Source organism: Rana temporaria, chromosome 1 (assembly GCF_905171775.1).
Source record: "Rana temporaria chromosome 1, aRanTem1.1, whole genome shotgun sequence".
Lineage (NCBI taxonomy): Eukaryota > Metazoa > Chordata > Amphibia > Anura > Ranidae > Rana > Rana temporaria.
In genome coordinates, this window is record NC_053489.1 from 376424312 (window position 1) to 376436059 (window position 11748).

Sequence of the window (11748 nt, forward strand, 5' to 3'; positions counted from 1 at the left end):
ATGAAGGAATATACCAATTATGTATATAAGATAAAACTGATGAACCAAGAAAGGGTAATGCCAAGGGAACGCCGAGAAAAGAGTATATGTACAATCTAATATAACATATGGGTACACAAGCTTTTAATATTTGTTAGTTAAAAGGCTAAAATATAAAATTTATTTAAAAAATATATTTAAAAAAGAACATATAAAAGAAAGGGGACGTTTATATATATATATATCTCCAGTGAAAGAAACCTATGCATTATTCAAGAAACAGTTAATGTCCCAGTCTACATTAAGGCCGTGCGGTATGTAAGATTGCATATTGTAAATCCATTGAGTTTCAATCTTGGAAATGGCGCGAACTTTGTTCGTGCCTCTCCAATGGGGGGTTAATTTTTCAATCGGTAAAAACATTGTACCCTCTACCTTTTTGTTGTGGTATTTGGCATAGTGTTTTGAGAGATTATGCTTAGGAAAACCCCGCCTAATATTCCCCACATGTTCCTCCATCCTAACATGTGCCGCTCTTTTGGTCCTGCCAATGTATTGTTTAGCACAAGGGCACTGAATGAGATAAATAACGTACTCACTGGTGCAGGTGATAAAAGAGTCAATAGGATATGATATCTGCGTCTGACTCGATTGAAACGATTCTATCTTACGTCCCTGAAGCTGGTTGATTTTGCAAATATTGCATTTCTTACAGGGGAAGAACCCTTTCATGGTCTGGAAAAATGAAATTGTGTTAGGAGGATTAACCACGTTCGGAGCCAGTTTGTGTCTGAGGGATGGTGCTCCCCTAAACATAATAACAGGTTTATCTGGAAGTACTGGACCCAACACTTTGTCATTTTTTAAAATATTCCAATATTTGTTAAAGATTTTCTTAACTGAAAAGTATTGATTGGAATAACCAGTGATCATGGAACATCCAAATCTACTATCTAAAGCTTTTTTGGGTCTTCCAATATTTTCCAGCATCTTGTTTCTATCCATATCCTCAACTTTCTTGATAGTCTCGTCGATGTCAGTTGCCTTATAACCTTTCTCAAGAAATCTGGTTTTGAGAAGTGATGCTTGTATTTTGTACTCTGATGTATTTGTACAATTCCTCCTTAATCTCTGGAACTGTCCTTTCGGTACAGCACTAAGCCAGGTAGGGTGATGGCAACTCGTAAGAGGGATAAAACTATTCCGGTCCGTCTCCTTAAAGTGGGTATTGGTTGTTAATATTCCATTCTTGACCACAAATATTGGAATATTTTAAAAAATGACAAAGTGTTGGGTCCAGTACTTCCAGATAAACCTGTTATTATGTTTAGGGGAGCACCATCCCTCAGACACAAACTGGCTCCGAACGTGGTTAATCCTCCTAACACAATTTCATTTTTCCAGACCATGAAAGGGTTCTTCCCCTGTAAGAAATGCAATATTTGCAAAATCAACCAGCTTCAGGGACGTAAGATAGAATCGTTTCAATCGAGTCAGACGCAGATATCATATCCTATTGACTCTTTTATCACCTGCACCAGTGAGTACGTTATTTATCTCATTCAGTGCCCTTGTGCTAAACAATACATTGGCAGGACCAAAAGAGCGGCACATGTTAGGATGGAGGAACATGTGGGGAATATTAGGCGGGGTTTTCCTAAGCATAATCTCTCAAAACACTATGCCAAATACCACAACAAAAAGGTAGAGGGTACAATGTTTTTACCGATTGAAAAATTAACCCCCCATTGGAGAGGCACGAACAAAGTTCGCGCCATTTCCAAGATTGAAACTCAATGGATTTACAATATGCAATCTTACATACCGCACGGCCTTAATGTAGACTGGGACATTAACTGTTTCTTGAATAATGCATAGGTTTCTTTCACTGGAGATATATATATATATAAACGTCCCCTTTCTTTTATATGTTCTTTTTTAAATATATTTTTTAAATAAATTTTATATTTTAGCCTTTTAACTAACAAATATTAAAAGCTTGTGTACCCATATGTTATATTAGATTGTACATATACTCTTTTCTCGGCGTTCCCTTGGCATTACCCTTTCTTGGTTCATCAGTTTTATCTTATATACATAATTGGTATATTCCTTCATGTAATATGCTTTTTCGCCACAAGATGGCACTGGTAGTCATCTATGGTATATTCTTAGGTGTAATTTGCCTTTTTAGCCACAAGATGTCACCCATTTCTAGTTTTAATTTTTGATCCCTTTCTGGTCAGTATTTTTGCCCTTACTAGTTTTCCCTCACTCAAAATGGCGCAGACACTATATATAAGGGCATGCGTGAGCATATGAAAGCAGCAGCCAGTCCCAGACGACGTCACGTATGACGAAATGCATAGGCGTGGCCTGCATTCTGACGTTTTTTACGCTAACCTGAACTGACCCAGGAAGGGGAAGCCATAGAGGACGCCGAGATCCAGCTTTTGAAACCGCACTTTGTGCACCTTATTGGGCTTATGATTCTCCACCTATCTGTAAGTGCAATATTTTACTTTGATCATTAAATTGTTTTGCAAAGTTGCACTATGGGCCCTTTTCTTTTTGCATCTGAGCCATTCATCCGTTCTGACCGATGGGAAATAGCTTGAAGCAGATCCAGTGTGCTACATACAGTCATTTGGGTGACTCTAAATATACCCGGGTCCAGTCTGACCACCGTTGTGGTCTCCACATCTGGTAAGGGCATTGTTTTGTCACTCAGGTGTGCCTTGGTGGAAGGTTGTGTCAGCCCTGTACTATCCTTTTCTCTGAAGACATTCGCTGTGAAGTTCACTCTTTTAAAGAAGTTTTCTTTAAGATATCTGGGAGCATATGGACTAATACCTCACCTGTAGTCTTTTTTGCTTGCACAATCTCATTCATTCACAGACTTTATACACATTCATATATTGTTTTCATTTACAAGTTATTTTTGTTTTTCACGTGCATTTTTATTTATAGTCAATTGTTTAGTTTCAGTGATGCATAGCAATTGACCTTACAATTTTGTGTCACCTTCACTTATTTGTGTCACGCCAGGAATTTTTTGGTATCACATCAGAATTTCTATACACTAGAATTTGCGCTGTACCTCTTCTTTTCTTTAATCTCTAGCAGTTGTTCTTCTTCCTGCATAGACATGCTAGATTCGCCTGATTTGTTGGCAAATGGGTCGCGGATCCATTCCTTACCAGTTCGTGGGTATTTTATGGTTGGGAAGTAGCGCTCAAACTCTTTTAAAAGCGAAGACAGGTGATCATGCACCAACTGGCAGAATGAATGTTCAAGCTCAGTCTCGCCTAAAATCCCCGCTAATGTCTGAAACATGTCCAAAATGCCTCTGTTCACGCGCCGTCCCCACAACTCCAGTTTGGCTTTAAATGCAGCTACTTTGTCTGACAACTTGAAAACAGTTGTCATTTTCCCCTGAAGGCCCAGATTGAGTTCATTGAGCAGGCTGAATATGTCACACAGGTAAGCCAGTTTTGCGACCCAAACCTTGTCACTGAAATGTGCTGCCAGCGGTGACTTCTTTTCTGAGAGAAATCTTTGCAATGGCTCTCGTAATTGAAATACTCTGGTTAGCGATTTTCCTCTGGATAACCATCTTATTTCTGTGTATAAGAGAAGGCATCTGTACTCTGCGTCCATCTCCTCACAAAGTTGCTCAAACAGGTGCGAGTTAAGTGCGTGTGCTTTGATGTGGTTAATAATTTTAATGACATCCATCAATACGCTGTTAAATTCCGGTGACATTTTTCGGCTTGCCAGCATTTCCCTGTGAATGATACAATGCGTAGATTCACTCTCAGGTGCAACCTCCTTAATCCGAGCAGTTAAACCAGACAGTCGTCCGGTCATGGCAGCAGCTCCGTCTGTGCATATGCTGACACAAAAGGACCATTTCAGTTTTCCTGATATATAACCATCCAGTGACTTGAACAGTTCTGCTCCTGTGGTGTTGGTTGGCAAAGAGTGCACATAACAAATCCTCATGCACATCCTCCTGATAAAGATATCGCACATAAACAAGTAGTAGTGCCTTGTTTTCGATATCTGTAGATTCGTCAACCTGGAGTGCATACCACGGTGATGTATTAATCCTCTCCAACAATTGTGCCTCAATGTCTTCGGCTATTTCCTCAATGCGCCTAGTCACAGTGCTAGCTGACAAAGGCACATGTGCTACCTTTTCCACAGCAGCCTCTCCTAGAAGTTCACGGCAAATGTCTTTAGTGGAGGGCAAGATCAATTCTTCACCGATAGTAAATGGCTTTTTAGCCTTAGCAATGCGGTTAGCCACCAAATATGATGCTCTCAGTGCATTCTCCTTTATTGATGTGGTGGCCCTCATAAATTTCTTCTGTGCTTCGTGCTCCCGTTTTTTTCTTTCAAAATACTCCAGGGGCTTGTCTTTCATGCCAGGGTGCTTGGCGGTCAAGTGTCGAAGCAGTTTTGAAGGTTTCATTGCCTCATTAGAGAGCTTCTCGCCGCAAACTATGCAGAACGGTTTTGGTGCGTGGGAATCGCCTGTCCCGATAAATCCATATTTCAAATAGGACTCATGGTATTGTCTGTTAAAAGTTGCATGTTTCTTTGATGTTGAAGGCTCTTCTTCTGTCTGTTCGCTGGGCCTTTTTTTCTTCCCAAGGAAACTTTCTAACGATGTCTGTTTCATACTCATTTTTGCTAATTTGTGGGTTAAAGCAGACACAATAACATGTCAGTACACACATGAGTACCATTGAACAGATAGAAGAGCTAGAAGAGTGATACCTTCTCTTTCTCTTCACTCCACTTCTGCTTGCAGCCGCTTAGCTCCAGACGTCACCTAAATCCGAATGTAAATCCAAAAACTATCAGCGCAAAAATGTGATCAGTGTTATAAATATATGACCAGTGTATCAAAAAAACATAAATATTAATATAAAGTGAAAAAATCAGATAAAGTGCACAAATCCGGCAGCATACACTTAACTGTGCTCACACCTCACAATCGGAAACAATAAAAACATAAAATAGTATTGCGCCACATAAAATAACTGTGAAATATATATAAATCACAAAAGATGACTGTGCCCCCTTTTCAATGCAGAAAATGGTGCCTAAGGCAAGCACTGAAACTGCGCCCCTGTCAAACCATTTGAAACCCATCTTTCAGATAACCTTTTCACTGACAATGACCCATACACATGCTCTCAGATACACATGCTGACTGTGGCACACACACACACACACAATGGGCCGCAGGCACACAGTGATATAAAAAAAATCACTGATGATGCCAACTCATTAAAATACATTGGTGCATACAGTGTGTGTCATTGTTTTTGTATGAGTTACTAACACACAATCAAGGGACAGGGAGGGACACTGGTGACAGATGGAGAGGGACGCAGCGTGATGAGGACAGAGAGGATTGTTGACGTCCTAGGCGAAACCTAATTTTGCCGACCCCCCTGGCTCCAGTAATATCAGCACCCATAAATGCGGTAATGGCACCCATAAATGCAGTAACATCAGCACCCATAATTGCAGTAACATGAGCACCAATAATTGCAGTAACATCAGCACCCATAAATGCGGCTTTACCAGCACCCATAATTGCAGTAACATCAGCACCCATGAATGCGGCTTTACCAGCACCCATAAATGCGGCTTTACCAGCACCCATAAATGCGGCTTTACCAGCACCCATAATTGCAGTAACATCAGCACCCATAATTGCAGTAACATCAGCACCAATAAATTCAGTAACATCAGCACCCATAAATGCGGCTTTACCAGCACCAATAAATACAGTAACATCAGCACCCATAATTGCAGTAACATCAGCACCCATAATTGCAGTAACATCAGCACCCATAATTGCAGTAACATCAGCACCCATAATTGCAGTAACATCAGCACCCATAATTGCAGTAACATCAGCACCAATAATTGCAGTAACATCAGCACCCATAATTGCAGTAACATCAGCACCCATAAATGCAGTAACATCAGCACCCATAAATGCGGCTTTACCAGCACCCATAAATGCGGCTTTACCAGCACCCATAAATGCGGCTTTACCAGCACCCATAATTGCAGTAACATCAGCACCCATAATTGCAGTAACATCAGCACCCATAATTGCAGTAACATCAGCACCCATAATTGCAGTAACATCAGCACCAATAAATGCAGTAACATCAGCACCCATAAATGCGGCCTCACCAGCATCCATAAATGCGGCCTCACCAGCATCCATAAATGCGGCCTCACCAGCATCCATAAATGCGGCCTCACCAGCATCCATAAATGCGGCCTCACCAGCATCCATAAATGCGGCCTCACCATCATCCATAAATGCGGCCTCACCATCATCCATAAATGCGGCCTCACCATCATCCATAAATGCGGCCTTCACCATCATCCATAAATGCGGCCTCACTATCATCCATAAATGCGGCCTCACCATCATCCCTAAATGCGGCCTCACCATCATCCATAAATGCGGCCTCACCTGCCAGCATCCATAAATGCGGCCTTACCAGCATCCATAAATGCGGCCTCACCTGCCAGCATCCATAAATGCAACCTCACCTGCCAGCATCCATAAATGCAACCTCACCTGCCAGCATCCATAAATGCGGCTTCACCTGCCAGCATCCATAAATGCGGCCTCACCTGCCAGCATCCATAAATGCGGCCTCACCTGCCAGCACCCATAAATGCGGCCTCACCATCATCCATAAATGCGGCCTCACCATCATCCATAAATGCGGCCTCACCTGCCAGCATCCATAAATGCAGCCTCACCTGCCAGCATCCATAAATGTGGCTTCACCTGCCAGCATCCATAAATGCGGCCTCACCTGCCAGCATCCATAAATGCGGCCTCACCTGCCAGCATCCATAAATGCGGCCTCACCTGCCAGCATCCATAAATGCGGCCTCACCTGCCAGCATCCATAAATGCGGCCTCACCTGCCAGCATCCATAAATGCGGCCTCACCTGCCAGCATCCATAAATGCGGCCTCACCATCATCCATAAATGCGGCCTCACCATCATCCATAATTGCGGCCTCACCATCATCCATAATTGCGGCCTCACCTGCCAGCATCCATAAATGCGGCCTTACCAGCATCCATAAATGCGGCCTCACCTGCCAGCATCCATAAATGCAGCCTCACCTGCCAGCATCCATAAATGCAGCCTCACCTGCCAGCATCCATAAATGCAGCCTCACCTGCCAGCATCCATAAATGCAGCCTCACCTGCCAGCATCCATAAATGCGGCCTCACCAGCATCCATAAATGCGGCCTCACCATCATCCATAAATGCGGTCTCACCATCATCCATAAATGCGGCCTCACCTGCCAGCATCCATAAATGCGGCCTCACCTGCCAGCATCCATAAATGCGGCCTTACCAGCATCCATAAATGCAGCCTCACCTGCCAGCATCCATAAATGCAGCCTCACCTGCCAGCATCCATAAATGCAGCCTCACCTGCCAGCATCCATAAATGCGGCTTCACCTGCCAGCATCCATAAATGCGGCCTCACCTGCCAGCATCCATAAATGCGGCCTCACCTGCCAGCATCCATAAATGCGGCCTCACCTGCCAGCATCCATAAATGCGGCCTCACCTGCCAGCACCCATAAATGCGGCCTCACCAGCATCCATAAATGCGGCCTCACCATCATCCATAAATGCGGTCTCACCATCATCCATAAATGCGGCCTCACCTGCCAGCATCCATAAATGCGGCCTCACCTGCCAGCATCCATAAATGCGGCCTTACCAGCATCCATAAATGCAGCCTCACCTGCCAGCATCCATAAATGCAGCCTCACCTGCCAGCATCCATAAATGCGGCTTCACCTGCCAGCATCCATAAATGCGGCCTCACCTGCCAGCACCCATAAATGCGGCCTCACCATCATCCATAAATGCGGCCTCACCTGCCAGCATCCATAAATGCGGCCTCACCTGCCAGCATCCATAAATGCGGCCTCACCTGCCAGCATCCATAAATGCGGCCTCACCTGCCAGCATCCATAAATGCGGCCTCACCTGCCAGCATCCATAAATGCGGCCTCACCTGCCAGCATCCATAAATGCGGCCTCACCTGCCAGCATCCATAAATGCGGCCTCACCTGCCAGCATCCATAAATGCGGCCTCACCTGCCAGCATCCATAAATGCGGCCTCACCTGCCAGCATCCATAAATGCGGCCTCACCTGCCAGCATCCATAAATGCGGCCTCACCTGCCAGCATCCATAAATGCGGCCTCACCTGCCAGCATCCATAAATGCGGCCTCACCTGCCAGCATCCATAAATGCGGCCTCACCTGCCAGCACCCATAAATGCGGCCTCACCAGCATCCATAAATGCGGCCTCACCAGCATCCATAAATGCGGCCTCACCAGCATACATAAATGCGGCCTCACCATCATCCATAAATGCAGCCTCACCAGCATCCATAAATGCGGCCTCACCAGCATCCATAAATGCGGCCTCACCAGCATCCATAAATGCGGCCTCACCATCATCCATAAATGCGGCCTCACCATCATCCATAAATGCGGCCTCACCATCATCCATAAATGCGGCCTCACCTGCCAGCATCCATAAATGCGGCCTTACCAGCATCCATAAATGCGGCCATTCCAGAACTAAAAAAATACAGTAACATCAGCACCCATAAATGCAACGGAATCATGCGGTGTATGGGCATTTAGCAGAAGGGAGAGAGTGGCCTCCATGGGGGCGGATCATGCAGTGTACAGGCACAGCACTGGGCGGAAAGGCAGAGTGGAACGGAACATCAGAGAGAGTGACTGCGCGCAGTGGAACACAGACAGGTCACACTCACTGGCAGTGGCACTGTGATGATCAGCGATGCAGGGGATGGATACAGTCCTCCGCCACTGCTGCTCCAGCGCCTCTGACACTGTACAAGGGGAGAGAGGGAGTAGGATCACCAGCGGCCCTGTCTGCTTAGCACACACGCACAATCGCACATGATGATGACTTTAAGGCCTCTTTCACACTGGGGGGGTGGGGGCATCGGTGGTAAAGTGCTGCTATTTAACGGCGCTTTACCATCTTTTTTGCGGCACTGTTCAGCCGCTAGCTGGGCGCTTTTAACCTCCGCTAGCGGCCAAGAAAGGGTTTTAAAAAAAACGCCTGCAAAGCACCGCTTTGATTTCAATGGGCAGGGGCGCTTTAGGAGCCACACCTACAGCGCCTCAAAGATGCTGCTTGCAGGACATTTTTTAATGTCTTGCCAACGCACTGCTCCAGTGTTAAAGCCCTCTGGCTTTCTTCACACAGGAGTGAATGGAGCCAGTCCCAGGACAAGTCCCGCCGAACCGCCAGCAATGCACCGCTGCAGCTGCACTTTGCGGGCGGTTTTAACCCTTTTTGGGCCGCTAGTGGTGTGCTGGCAGGAAGCTCAAAGTCCTGCGAGCCGCATCTTTGAGGCGCCCTGCTAGCGGCTGAATAGCGCCACAAAAACTACAGTAAAGCGCCGCTCAAATAGCGACGGTTTACCGCCTATAGCGCAACGCCACAGAGGGAAAATAGCCTAAGCCTGGCATCATGTGCCAGGCAAAGTCTCAAACAGAAGCAAGCAGCCCATCCAATATAGTGCTTGCACAATATGGATTAAATAAATTAGAATTATGCATAGCCATAGATATAAATAAAGTGATTTGTTCAACAGCAGGTACTACTTGCACAAATCACTTTATTTAGGATATCTATGCATAATTCTAACTTATTTATTACATATATTTAGCACTATCTTTATTAAAGTGGAGGTTCCCCTAAAAAAAAAAACTTAACATTGCATTTATGAGAATAATGACCAGTGGCGGTTCGTCCATAGAGGGCGCTGGAGCGCCGCCCCCTCTGGCTCTCACCGCCACTGAGTCAAATAACATAGATTCATGCATTGCACGAATCTATGCTATTTTCGCCGCTGCCGCTGTTATTCAGATGGTCGGCGCTCATGTCCGGCCATCTGAATAACGCCAGCTGGTTGGCTGTACGGAAATGTCTATCAAAGCCAACAGCTCTGATAGGCTTTCCCAATACAGCCCTCGGGTCCCGGAAGCTTTTCTCGGAGCGCACAGACTGTACGCCCCTTGGATAAGATGACAGGCGTCTCAGCCAATCAGGTTGGCCGGTTCTGGCTACCGGTAACCTGATTGGCTGAGACGCCTGTCAGTCATCGAGGGCGGGAGAAGACATCGTGGGACGTGGATGCCTAAAACCAGTAAAGGTAAGTGCCGGGCGGGGGGGGGGGGGGGGGGGGAAGAAAGCAATTTACAGGGCACAGTGGGGACAATTAGCATAGCGGCGACCATTAAAGGGCACAGTGGCTGCGTTTAATGGCATGGCACAGTGGTGACAATGTATGGCACAGTGGCTGCGTTTAATGGCATGGCACAGTGGTGAAAATGGATGGCACAGTGGTGACAATGGATGGCACAGTGGTGACAATGGATGGCACAGTGGCTGCGTTTAATGGCATGGCACAGTGGTGACAATGTATGGCACAGTGGTGACAATGTATGGCACAGTGGCTGCGTTTAATGGCATGGCACAGTGGTGACAATGTATGGCACAGTGGTGACAATGGATGGCACAGTGGCTGTGTTTAATGGCATGGCACAGTGGTGACAATGTATGGCACAGTGGCTGCGTTTAATGGCATGGCACAGTGGTGACAATGGATGGCACAGTGGCTGTGTTTAATGGCATGGCACAGTGGTGACAATGGATGGCACAGCGACTGCGTTTAATGGCATGGCACAGTGGTGACAATGTATGGCACAGTGGCTGCGTTTAATGGCATGGCACAGTGGTGCAAATTGATGGCACAGTGACTGCATTTGATGGCATGGCACAGTGACTGCGTTTAATGGCATGGCACAGTGGTGCGAATTGATGGCACAGTGGCTGCATTTGATGGCATGGCACAGTGGTGCAAATTGATGGCACAGTGGCTGCATTTGATGGCATGGCACAGTGGCTGCGTTTGGGCACAGTGAGACTGCAATTTTTTTTCCCTTTGCGCCCCCCCTAAAAATGTTGAGCACCAGCCGCCACTGATAATGACTATTAGAATCGGCTGTTTTTTTTTTAAAAAAAATACGTCCGTACATACCGTTTCCTATATGTGTTCTCACCGCCGCTTCCGGGTATGATGGTCGGGACTGGGCGTTCCTAATTGACTGACAGGCATCCGACCGACGCATACATCGCGTCACGAGATGCCGAAAGAAGCCGAACGTCTTTCTTTCGGCATCTCGTGACGCGATGTATGCGTCGGTCGGATGCCTGTCAGTCAATTAGGAACGCCCAGTCCCGACCATCATACCCGGAAGCGGCGGTGAGAACACATATAGGAAACGGTATGTACAGACATATTTTTTTTTAAAAACAGCCGATTCTAATAGTCATTATTCTCATAAATGTAATGTTAAAAAAATTTTTTTAGGGCAACCTTTACTTTAAGTATTTAGCACCTAATACATTTATAAGGTTACATGCTTGGCAGAATCTGAATGGCAGTACATCGTTACACAGTGTGATGTGTGTGTGTGTGTGTGTACCGTCCAATAGTTCTTCTCCTCCTCACTGTCTTCACCTCACGAGTGACACGATCGCGGCTCGCACTCGGGCCCGGTAGATGAAGCTACGATGCGCAGAGGAGGGTAGGCGGAGCCTCCGCAAGTCAGATACACGGGGACTGG

At 45.9% G+C, this 11748-nt stretch overlaps 1 pseudogene; it reads right to left on the reverse strand.

The window, feature by feature from the left end:
• Positions 1-3030: 3030 nt before the first annotated feature.
• On the reverse strand, positions 3031-5461 carry LOC120911199 (annotated as a pseudogene).
• Between the last annotated feature and the right edge of the window lie 6287 nt (positions 5462-11748).